Source organism: Bos indicus, chromosome 21, assembly GCF_029378745.1.
Source record: "Bos indicus isolate NIAB-ARS_2022 breed Sahiwal x Tharparkar chromosome 21, NIAB-ARS_B.indTharparkar_mat_pri_1.0, whole genome shotgun sequence".
In the NCBI taxonomy this organism is placed as follows: domain Eukaryota; kingdom Metazoa; phylum Chordata; class Mammalia; order Artiodactyla; family Bovidae; genus Bos; species Bos indicus.
The window spans coordinates 37,888,006-37,900,767 of record NC_091780.1 but is presented as its reverse complement, the minus strand read 5'-3'; the positions used below and the strand labels follow the sequence as shown (position 1 = coordinate 37,900,767).

At 37.9% G+C, this 12,762-nt stretch overlaps 1 non-coding gene across 1 annotated transcript; it reads left to right on the top strand.

The window, feature by feature from the left end:
• Positions 1–1,411: 1,411 nt before the first annotated feature.
• Positions 1,412–1,513, top strand: LOC139178386 (U6 spliceosomal RNA). The gene has a single exon (XR_011562785.1). It is a non-coding gene; the product is annotated as a U6 spliceosomal RNA (small nuclear RNA).
• The last annotated feature ends 11,249 nt before the right edge of the window (positions 1,514–12,762 follow it).

Here is a 12,762-nt window from a genome sequence, read left to right as displayed (position 1 = left end):
TTTATTTTAAAGAATCAAAAGAAATTTGCTCTGTGAGCAGGTTTTTAAATTTGGCTTGAGGCCTCTGATTCAGGGAACAAGCAATCTTCCAACTCTCTCTTCTCCTGGAGAGATGTCCCCTTTCAACCTGTGCCTTTTGGTCCAGTACAAATCAATGAACTCAAGACCCAATATACCATGTCTTAAAAACCCATTTAGAAAACAACTGCTCCATTCAAAGTTCAGCTCCTTCTTTTGTCAGAAATTGCTGGAAATGTAATTTTGCAGCAAGCATTTCATTTCTTGTCTTGAAATAGATTGAGATAAATGTGAAGTCAATGATTAGATAAACGTAATGTCTTGGTTTGATGCCATGATGCAATATTAGATGTTGTGGTCAGTACTGATGGATGTTTTGTATAGTTACTCAGCTGTATAATGGGAAAAACTCCCATGACTATATTTAAAATACCATGTGGTTCCCTTTCAATTAATATTACCAAAAGTACTTTGGCACAAATACAAAAAGCATGAGGGATTAGTGCTGAGCATGCAAATGTAGTTATCTTTGCTCTGGATAGAGTTCTTCTTTATACAATAAACTATATCTATGTACAGTTTATTTACTGGGCTGCGCTGCATGCAGTACATAAAATTATTCCTTCTTCAAAAATCTCTTTCATGAGGTTATAAAAAGAAATCTCAATAATCTCCTATACTTCAGTTAAGGATTAAAGGTTGATGAGGTTAACACACATACACCAGCACAAACACAGGTACTATGGCCATAGAAACAGTGTTTATGAAAGCCTCTTCTATGTTAATAGCAAAGAAACATATTTCTCCCCTCCATTCCCTGATACCGAGGTGCATACCATGCAAAATAAAAGAGAAGGAAAAGGAAGAGATGACTTTCTTTGAGAAGGAACACAAACCAGAATATCCACAGTGCCTATCAAAATGTTTTTTGGAAATGTAGAGGCTAAATTTTCTGGCACACTGGTACCAAGATTGCCTAACATAGGAATGAATCAAGGGATAAAATATTAAATACCTTTATTCAACTTTTGCTTTTTATAATGGCTGTTCGTTGGTAACTGTATTTCATTGTTACATAAAAACTAATGATTATCAGGGATGATACCCAGTCATTATCATTTGCTGCAGTGATCAAAATAGTAAATTTCCACAATTTACCTTTTTAAAAATTAAAATGCTTAATATTTTCTAAACATCTAACACTTAAATAATGGTCAATACATCAACATTTTACTTTCTAGCACCCTTAGGTCAAACACAAGGTACTTAGTAATTTAGAAAGATTTGTTGTCTCTCCTACTGAAGTAATATGTGATCACTGTTTGCAACACATAGAATAATTTTTCTGATTATTTTCATTATTAGTATTTATATTAATCAAAATCCTAAATGTGTACTTACTTCAGCAGCACATATACTAAAACTGGAATGATACAGATATTAGCATGCCCCACAAAAAGATGACATGTAAATTCATGAAGCATTCCATACACACACACACACACACTTGCTAAAACTATATAACACCTTGCTTCATATCATGAAAAAGAATCTTGATATACATAGGGAGGCACATGCCTATGCCCAAGACTTACAAATACAGATATGTTTTGAAATTTTTGTAATTTTCTAATTTTTTAAGTCAGTCTTTGTAAATAACTTAAAAAAATTTCATCAGAAATATTTTAGATTTTTTTTTTTTCTGTAATGCTTGAATTCTACAATCACACAATCTGATGTTTTGGTGTCTTTTCCTTTTTCCCTGTAAAAACTTCTCTCCGTATTTCTGATATTACAAAATTGCATGATAATGGTATATTTTGGTTGGGACCATTTTAATTCATGGGGCTGGTACTTAGTGAATGACTTTTCAATATGGAGCCATTTCTTCTTCCTGTTCTAGGGACTTCATGAATTATTTCTTTGTCAATTTTCCCCCACCTCATTTTCTGTGATATTCTAAAACTTCCATTAGACAATAGTTAAGCATATGGATCTCTTCTCTACTATTTTCCATTGCTTTGCATTTTTTCCCCTTTTTAGGTTTCCTCTCTCTTCCAAACTTTCTACAATTTTTTTTTTCAAATAATCTTTAAATCTATTGTTTTGTACACAATAAGCAAACACCTTTTCTTCTTGAGGTTATGAGTTAGAGATTTTTTTTTTTTTTTTCCCTCTGCATTCCCTCAGGTTCTGAATTTTTTGGTTTACTTATTTTTGTTCTTCGTTTTTGTTGTTGGAAGCTTTACTAATGGTGGCAATCAAACAAGTTTCAGTTGCTAAAAAGCTCTCTCAGGACTCGCATTAAAACGCTTCAGAACCTGCAAGTTACTGCCAGGAAGGAATACAAAATAGCAGCGGCACAGAGGTCAGGAAACGCATCTCAAAGAAAGGCTGCCTCACAGCACAGGTCAGAAGATAGGTACTCCTTCCAACCTTGCTCCACCTGCAGGACTGCCCTGAACGCACTTTCTCAAACCCCAAACCACCCAGTAGGCAGAGAGCAACTAAAAACCCGGGGCCCTAGTCTAGGCATGTTCCTGTTAACCAGCCCCAGTGGCAGAACCCTTCGAGAAGTCTCACTTACACCAGGTGTAAACCATCCGCACCGCTATCCATAAACGACGCCTCACAAGCCTCGATAAAGCACCAGAAACTCGCCATGGCCCCTCAGTCGAAAAGCAACGCTATTAAATCACTACCATTCAGCCTTGACTAGGAGTCAACACTGTCTTGGTCCGTCTGTTTTCACCAAAACATTCCGGGCGTGCTGGAACTAACTTTCACAGCAGAGGCTTTCCATAAATAAAAATATGCCACCGAAATATCGACAAATTCTGAATACACATGCATCACTTACCTCTAAATCCTGGTGAACAGACAGTTTGGAGAATACCAAGTGGAAACTTGGAGAATTGTTATCTGAGGCAATTCAGATTCTCCAGAGAAGACTATGATCTGAAAGCAGTTAAAAATGGCTCCGGCTGGACTCTAACCAGACAGCAGAAGCCAGGGAGGGTAGCCTGGCCCATACCGCCCTCCCTCCTCACAGCTCTGGGCTCCTCCGTGGAATCTCAGCCGCGCATGCTCCGAGCAACTACGCTCCTCACCCCACGTTTGCAACGGAATTACTATATTGGCAATTGCTGGGGAATATTTTCAATTGTTGCTCCTGATACCGACTGAGTGGGTTCTCAATTCACACCTGGAGCAGCCCCAAATGTTACAAATCAACAAAACATTCCTTGGAGGCAGAGGTTTTCTTGGAGACTGTTATGCTGACAAACATTATTGAAGCAGGACTAAAGATGTAGAAGCTTTCCAATATGAAGGCCATGACCTTAGGGGCCATTGCTGCAATGCTGTTTACAATCCTCTATTCAAGGTGCTTCTTTTTATACTATGTTTACAGAATCCTCGGAGTGCCGAAGGAAAGGAAGCCCTGTACAGCTTTGATCTGGTGGCATTAGCATCTCTGAGATTTTCCAGGTGAAATTCACAACTGATCCATATATGTGAAAGGCAAGGAGATGCAAGAGAAAGAGGGGTGGGGGCGGGGGCGACACTCCAGATTGGTAGACAGTTTTAATAAACGAGGGAACTTATATATGAGGCTTGTTTTGGGTGGCCACAAGAGGAGTGGGTCACTACACGTGCCCAACAGAATCTTAAGAGATTATATGGAGGCCTTAAGAGTGTTGTCTCCTCTATGGTCCAGAAGGTCTCAGTAACCCAGTACTCTCTCAAGGCTGCCTCCTGAAGTACTTTCTAGTGCAGAGCATACATCTTAAGGACACAGGAGGGGGTAAGGAGCCTCCGATTATTGCCCGGCTCCTACTACGGGATCAACCGGCTGTTGGCCATATCTTTTTGATGATCTTCTCCATCATGCCACCCCTGGTGACAAGTTCTTACAAGCTTACCTGCCCCACCTTCCATAAGGTGCCCTGAGCAGTCAGAAGGTTTTACTTCCATGGAGGTGGCTCACTTGGCTATTTGGTTGTCCGGCAGGCACATGCAAGAGAAAAAACAAGATTAAGGTAATAATTCCCAAAATAAGTAATAATTTTTTCCACCCTGGATCTGAACCACTGATTTATTAAGTCCTCTAGGCTGGGAGTCAGGACACTCACCGCGTTCACCTGTGTTCTGCAGACAACCGAACTGTCAGCGCAAAAATCTAATGGCCACGGCTCCTGAGTGATGACCAGCAGAACCTCAGGGTTCAGTCCACCGGCTGCTTCACTTCATTCCTCTTTCCACCCAGATGGTGTCAGTGTTGGGCTGAATAGTGACTGCAGTTCATATGCATGGGTTGCCCTGATTAGACTCATTTGTGGAATGTCCCACTCTGTGGGAATGTCCCCTCTTTCCTCTCTACAGACCACAGAGGCTGCCATAGGAATATAGGTGGGGGTGCCGGAAGAGCCTAGTAGAACCTGTAGTTATAGAGACAGCAGGCTGGCAGACAGGGTACCCCTCTGATGCAAATAGGCACACTGCTTAGTCAAAGTGAGAAGTTGAACCTTGGTAGAAGTGGGCTAAGGGGACCCATTCTCCATCTACCCTTTGTTAAGAAAGGATGTTCTTACCATGATATGCTTGCTGTTCCTTCATGAGAGGCTCTACCTGGAGGGGTGCTGTGTTAGTGGAGAGGAACAGTTGCTCCACAGGAATATACCAGGTTTCTGCCCCCTTTCAGAGCTGGGGCCAAAATTCAAAGGGTTCTCTCTCCTTCTGTTGTCTCTGCCACAGCCCCCAACCCATACCTTCCAGAGTCATGGACACATTTAACTCAAATGGTCGCCCTACTTGGGAGATGCCCAGGGCTTTCATCTGCTTCACTGGTATTTTTGCTTTCTCAGAGGCGGCTGTTGCTCTGATTCCCTATGCATCCTTGAAGGAACTATTCTGCATTTATCAAGTGAATGTAAAACTGATATGGTCATGTTATTTTATTCATTTATATATTTCACTGGTTTCAAAAGTTAGCTTAAGCAACAAAATGCATGCAGTGAAAGAAAAGAAAAGAAGAAAAGCAAAATAAGGAGAAATAGAGACAGTGGATCTATACAGAAGCCATTATTAATGTGGCTAATGTCTGCACATGCTGTAATATCAAAATTCTGAAACTTGTGAGAATTTACTGTTGTTACATGATGAGATTTGTGTTCTTACAGCCATGTCTAACCACTCTTCAGTGTAATCACTTGGAAAAGTTCAATTAATATTTGAGGGAGATTTTCCCAAATTTTCTTGAAACCAAAAGACTTTCATTAAATACACGAGTGTCAAAGTTCCTAGCTCTGTTGTTGCTACACTAGATTTTATAAGATAACATCAACATATTGTATATTTCTCATACACATGTATACATGTGTATTGTATACAATATTGTATATTGTATATTTCTCCCACTGTCCTAGTAGTACTAAGATTATCATATATTTAAAAGTAGTATGTGGGAAGTGTGGACATAAATTTTCATTAGCAGGTAATGAAAACTCTGCTTGTATGGTGTTCTAGTCTATATGTATTAATATTAAAAATTATCCCTGTATTTGGGAGAGTTTATATAAGGGCTCAGCATAGACACAGCCTATGTCCATTGTTATAAATGTGATTTAATTATGTAACTGAAATAGGATGTCAGCAGCCTATGAACATTTTAAAAGAAGGTAATATTTTTTTCTCTCAATAAGGTTTCTATAAATTTTAGATTAAAATGGCACTAGAATGATCTACCTGAAATGCTTCCTTTTGTCAAATAAAGGATGATTTTCTTCTTTCTACTCCTGATCCATTGGGCTTTATGTTTTTCAGCATTCCCTCTGAGATCTTGCCTAGTTAATTATATCCCCTCTTTCTGATAGCTGCAATCTCCTCTGGCTTCCCTAGCTAAAAAAAGAAAAGAAAGAAATTAAAAGGCTAGATTCTCCTATGAAAATGAAAACAAAACAAGCACACAAAACACCCCTTTGATTCTTAATCTACTATCATATTTATTTATTCCTTTCTCATTCAACTATCTAAATGCTCACTGACTCCTCAACAAATTAAATTCTGAGTTCTTCCACTCTTGCTTTATTCTAAACATGTTTTTGCTAAAGAAACTAAGGGTTTATTAATTGTCCAGAACTAATCTCACCTTTTTTATTTACTGTAATATTTCTCACTCTAACATTGGTCCCTAGTGAATATTTCATATTTTTCCAACTCTTTCCTAGACATCTATCAGAATACTCATTTTTGGCTACTTCATACCATTTTAACTATTTTCCCCCCTCTCCCTCCAGAGCATACCCCCCTCAATTATGGCCTTCTCTTGGGAATCTGCTTATAGCCCTCAGGTTTTTCTCTTCCTATATATTCCCCAAGGTGACTTGCTTCTATTCCCATAATTCAGTACATCATCTCCCAAATGTAAGCTATCTCCACTCATTTTGTTGAACTAAAAACTGTCATACTAAAACTGACAGCTTTTAGTATCCTAGAAATGACATCTCTCCATGTGACACACCAATACATTAAACACATGCCTAAGTCAACTGTTTCATCTTTCTCTAAAGGCCCATTTTTCTGTCACTGTATGCATCTGTGATAAGTTGCTTCAGTCGTGTCTGACTCTTTGAGGCCCTGTGGACCGTGGCTTGGTAGACTCCTCTGTCCATGGGATTCTCCCAGCAAGAACCCTCCTCTAGGAAATCTTCCTGACCCAGGGATCCAGCCCACATCTCTTATGTCTCCTGCATTTGCAGGTGGGTTCTTTGCCACTAGCGCCACCTGGGAAGTCTTTTTCTGTCATTAGTGCATTGTTAAAAATTATGATTTATTTAATTGTAAATTATTTCCTGTTTTTTTTTTCTAATTCTTCCCCCCAAGCCATACCCACACTCTCTTTCTCTATTACTAGGACCTGAAATATCTATTTCAAAATATCTCAGAGTAAACAACTCATGTATTAAATTCAAAATTCTATCCTATTGCCCAGTATAGTAAATAGCTCATATTAGACTCACTCTCAATAACTTGAGTAAATGAATGAAATATTACGTTTTTTCCCCAAACTCATTGTCACTGCTTATATTCAGGCCTTCAGAGCCACTTCACTATACATCACCATAAATATTCTCACTGTTCTCTTCGCTCCTACGCACCATAGTTAATGCTCTGTACTCTATCAAGATTGCTCTTCATATATATATACACACACACACACACATTAATATTTATGCATGTTCTCCAGTAGGTGAAGAGTTCTCCCTAATTCCCAAATTCTAAGAGCTTATGATAGGGTACATTAAACGTTTTCTTCACTATTTTAACCAATTATCAAAACTTTCATATGATATTTTTAAAGATTTTTTGATATTGACCATTTTTTTAAATCTTTACTGAATTTGTTACAATATTACTTATGTTTACTTTTGGTCATTTGGCTGGGAAATATGTAGGATCTTAGGTCCCCAGACAGGAACCAAACCTGCATACTCTGGCAAGTCTTAACCACTAGACTGCCAGGGAAGTCCCATGTCTTACATATGCTTTTAAAGTGCATGATATAAACCATGTTGGTATTGGCTTAGACAAAGAAATCAGGGAAATATCTATTAGCATAGTCCTTGGTTTCTAAAAGTTTCAAAAAGGTAGAAAAAGTAGACTTTAGGAAAGAAAGAAGTACTGGGGAAAAAGTAACATTTTTATGTTTTCCCAATTTTAAATATATATCACGTTGAAGTTTTAATTAGCAAATTATGTTTTTATAATTGATTGCATTATTTTTTTCTAAGCAAGTGGTACTGAACGTAAAGTACTATTGTTCCTCAAAGCCCTAAAGATGTCTATACTGTAGAGTTCAGCAATGTAGGATTCTATGAATGGCAAATGTATATTATCATTGTTTCATGAGTCAGTATTCAGAATAAGAGCTTCCCTTGTAGCTCAGCTGGTAAAGAATCTGGCTGCAATGCAGGAGACCTGGATTTGATCCCTGGGTTGGGAAGATCCCCTGGAGAAGGGAACAGCTACCCACTCCAGTATTCTGGTCTGGAGAATTCCACGGACAGAGGAGCCTGGCAGGCTACAGTCCATGGGGTTGCAAAGAGTCAGACATGACTGACAGACTTTCACACACAGACACACTCAGAATAAAGTAAAATTTATCATAGTATGTTAAGGCTTGGAGGCTCTAGATATGTATGTATGAACAAAGAATCTTAGTCAAAGTGATATTTCCTCATGTCAATGCCAATATGTGGAGTCAGTGATTTTTTTTTTTTTTGGTTATCCAAAGCTGTCTTATTATGATGCCAAGAAAGTCCCCTATTTCAGGCCCACACCTAATATTCTGAGATCTGGGGCCAGAGTACAAATCAAGATGCATACTCCAAATATTTAATGTGCAAATCCAGGTATACTTATGACTTAGCTGGCATTCCTACCAAGGGCTCAGAGCCCATTCAACATGAATTCCATTCCAATACAAAGGATCTGTTTTTCCCCAAGGCTAGAGATTTCATGGAGCAGGGCTGGGTAGGGCATTGTATAAAGTGACACTGAGCCCACGACTGCTGGACAGTGACTGTACTAGCCCCAGTCCAGATGTTAGTGAAGTCGGCCAAGCTTCCCAACTAGCCAGGTTGAACTAGGTCCCCTCCACCTGCTCCACTTCCCCAATTCAGAATTTCCAGGGCAGTTTTAAGGGCTTCTCTAAACTACCTCAACCAAAAAGAAGTAGCACAAACCTAGAAAACACTTTAGGCATCTTTGGACAGTGAACTTTTAACAAAATCACCACCTTTTCATGTGTTTCCCAGGGCATAAGCTTGAATACTTTCCTTTCCCTTCACTTGCAAGTGAACACTTAGAAATGCACAATCCCTTATCCTCTTGCCTGTGGACAGCAGTTTGGTTCAAGTGACTTTTTAACACAATTGGAATTTGTTAGCAAACATTAAAATTTTTTTAATTGGGCATAATAGGAAAAAATGACGTATTTCAGTGTAAGTGATTTGCAGAGGATCTGTAAAGAGCTACTGATGCTTGTAGCTAAGAATGGACCTGCCTTGATTTCTAAAATTTGCAATCTTGATATACATTTATTATAACAGTATTCAGAATAAAGTCTTAAAAGATCTCAGGCTTTTGGCATGCCTAGCAGGGGAGGGTTCACATTGATTTTACACTGTGTATAATCTGCTGAGAAGATGGATAAGGTACATCAAGATTTTCTAACCTTCTTAAGTATATGATTATATGCCAAAGAGATTTGTATTTACAGATTTCCCTATGTTTTCCAAGCTAGTAAAGAATTCACGTAAGAATAACTATAATTATAAAACACTCATAAATCAAAGCAATGTCTGTCACATTTTAAAATTGTTTGTGGTACTGTAAATATGTTAGAAAAAAAGCTCTCTAGCAGTTCAGTCAGTTTTCATTCCAATCCCAAAGAAAGCCAATGCCAAAGAATGCTCAAACTACCACATAACTGCACTTACCTCACACACTAGCAAAGTAATGCTCAAGATTCTCCAAGCCAGGATTCAATAGTACGTGAACCATGAATTTCCAGATGTTCAAGCTGGATTTAGAAAAGGCAGAGAAACCAAAGATCAAATTGCCAACATCCATGGGATCATCAAAAAAGCAAGAGAGTTCCAGAAAAACATCTACTTCTGCTTTATTGACTATGCCAAAGCAGTTGATTGTGTGGATCACAACAAACTGTGCAAAATTCTTCAAGAGAAGGAAATACTAGACCATTTGACCTGCCTCCTGAGAAATCTGTCTGCAGGTCAGGAAGCAACAATTAGAACTGAACATGGAACAACAGACTGGTTCCAAATCAGGAAAGGAGTATGTTAAGGCTATATATTGTCACCTTGCTTATTTAACTTATATGCAGAGTACATAATGAGAAACGCTGGGCTGGATGAAGCACAAGTTGGATCAATATTGACGGGAGAAATATCAATAACCTCAGATATGCAGATGACACCACCCTTATGGCAGAAAGCAAATAAGAACTAAAGAGCCTCTTGATGAAAGTGAAAGAGGAGAGTGACAAAGTTGGCTTAAAACTCAACATTCAGAAAACAAAGATCATGGCATCCCGTCCCATCACTTCATGGCTAATAGATGGGGAAACAATGAAAACAGTGACAGAGTTAATTTTTTGGGCTCCAAAATCACTGCAGATAGTGACTGCAGCCATGAAATTAAAAGATGCTTGCTGCTTGGAAGAAAAGTTATGACCAACCTACACAGCATATTAAAAAGAAGAGACATTACTTTGCCAACAAAAGTCCATCTATTCAAAGTTCTGGTTTCCAGTAGTCATATATGTATGTGAGAGTTGGATTATAGAGAAAGCTGAGCGCTGAAGAATTCACACTTTTGAACTGTGGTGTTGGATAAGACTCTTGAGAGTCCCTTGGACTGGAAGGAGATCCAACCAGTCCATCCTAAAGGAAATCAGTTCTGAATATTCATTGGAAGGACTGATGCTAAAGCTGAAACTCCAATACTTTGGCCACCTGATGCAAAGAACTGACTCATTGGAAAAGACCCTGATGCTGGGAAAGATTTAAGGCCAGAGGAGAAGGGGATGACAGAGGATGAGATGGTTGGATGGCATCCCCAACTCAATGGACATGAGCTTGAGTAAACTCCGGGAGTTGGTGATGGACAGGGAGGCCTGGCATGCTGTGATCCACAGGGTCACAAAGAGTTGCACATGACTGAGCGACTAAACTAGAGTGAACACTGAAGTTCAGTATACAAAATGCAGTGCACACATGAACACTTTGACATTAGGTTTCCATTGTTAATGCCTGTAATTTCTATAAAATTTACTATATTTGGACTAATTATTTTAAAGGTAAAAATAAAGACACATTGTTCCTTCAAACTGTAGAAGTTGGACTTCGAATAACCATTTTTAGCCTTGGTTCCAGTTATGATAAATACCATTAAGTTGTCTGTCCTTGAAATTTAGACTCAATTTCATTCACTGTTTAAACCTAATTTTACAAATCAAACTCAAGTAAGGAAACAAATGGAAATGCATCTGATTTCAGCAGCATCTTCTGTCAGTATAGGATAAACAACATCATTTGCAGGACATGCATTATACCATTTACATACAGAGGAAGAAAAATGCTGATTAAGCTGCCATTTGGTCCAGGCCTTCCAATACATAGTGTTAGGCAATTTAATCTTTGTAGTTTTAAAACCACACACATCTCTAATCATAACATGCCAGAAGCAATAAAGCTGCCAGAATGAGTGGGGCTGTTTGCTTCTGACACATTATAACATCTTTGAGCCAGCAGTATTCCAAAAACATGTGTTATTATCATCTTTGGATTGACAGCTCAGCACCCAAGGGTCTCCTTCTTTCCCCAAGGTTTGTTTTTAAAACCCACAAAGGGCTCCCTTAAAATAAGGGTAAAATTTTATTTCCCTTTCAGTGACTCATTCACTTGTTTAAAAGAAAAAAAAAATCATCTGTTTTACAGTCAAATAACCTCTATGTTTGGAGCAGGGTTAAACAGTAACAAGAAAACTGCTAAACGTTTTGAAGTTTTGTTATCAGATTTGGTGAAAGAGTTGTGCATGCATCAAAATTGTTCATGTTTGTTTTTTAACATATTAGATATGGTGATATGCCTAGAGGAATACCATGGGTTTACAGCATAAAGATAAAAATACAAAGAAGAAACCTCACTACTTTATGATTTCAAATGATAAAATAAATGCCTGAGTTGACACTGATCTTTTCACTAATTATGAAAGAAATATCCCCTATGTATTTATGACAGTAGGAAAAAAATTTTAAAAACCTGCAGACTATTAGATCCAAATCATCTGTTATTTGAAAAACTGTTTTTAAGTACTCTCTAGTATTCTGAAGTAATTTTTATCTTATCATGTGTTTACTTATAAATCATTCATCTGTTCCTTAAAGCAATTTCCAACACATAGTCCTGACATTCAATTTTACTTATCCAATGTTGTTAAAAAAGTAAAATATACATTTTTAAAATGGCTTGCAATTTAGACTGGCTTTAAATTAGTCCAAAATACTCAGTTTGGGCTTTTTTTTCTTTTCATTTTAGAAACTCTTGGTTGGCAGCTATATTCTTTCTTTATTATGCCCCATTTACTTTAATTACCTTGAAAAAAATCTAAGATGGGAAAGGAGAATACTCATGCCTTAAATTATCCCTTATTTAAATTCAGAAAGAAGACAATGTGGACAATCAGTTCTCATAAATAAAGATTGTAAAATAGGGAATTGACAAAATTAGGCTCTATCTGAATATGAATAACATATTTTATATCAGTAAAATCTGGAATTAGCTAAGAAATTTTATTTTTGTTAGTTATAGTATTTTAGACTTTCCATGCTGAGTTGTGGTAAATGTTGGGGTTGGGGGGTGGTGCGGGCCTGGGGGTGGGGTGCATGTCTGCACGCGTGCACGGACTGAGCAGGGAGAGAAAGACTGCATGCTAATCTGGATTGCCTTTAAATTCATTACTAGTGTGATATTCTGACCATAACTTATTGTCTTGATCTGAAACAAAGAAGGGCTCAAATATAAGCTTAGACTACTCCTAGACATTCTGTTTTCTCTTATTAAAATCTACCTCTATTATATTATGGTATGTGCATTTATCACACACTGCCTTGTAGACTGTGTGTGCGCATCTGTATATGTGTATTTAATTTATCTGTAT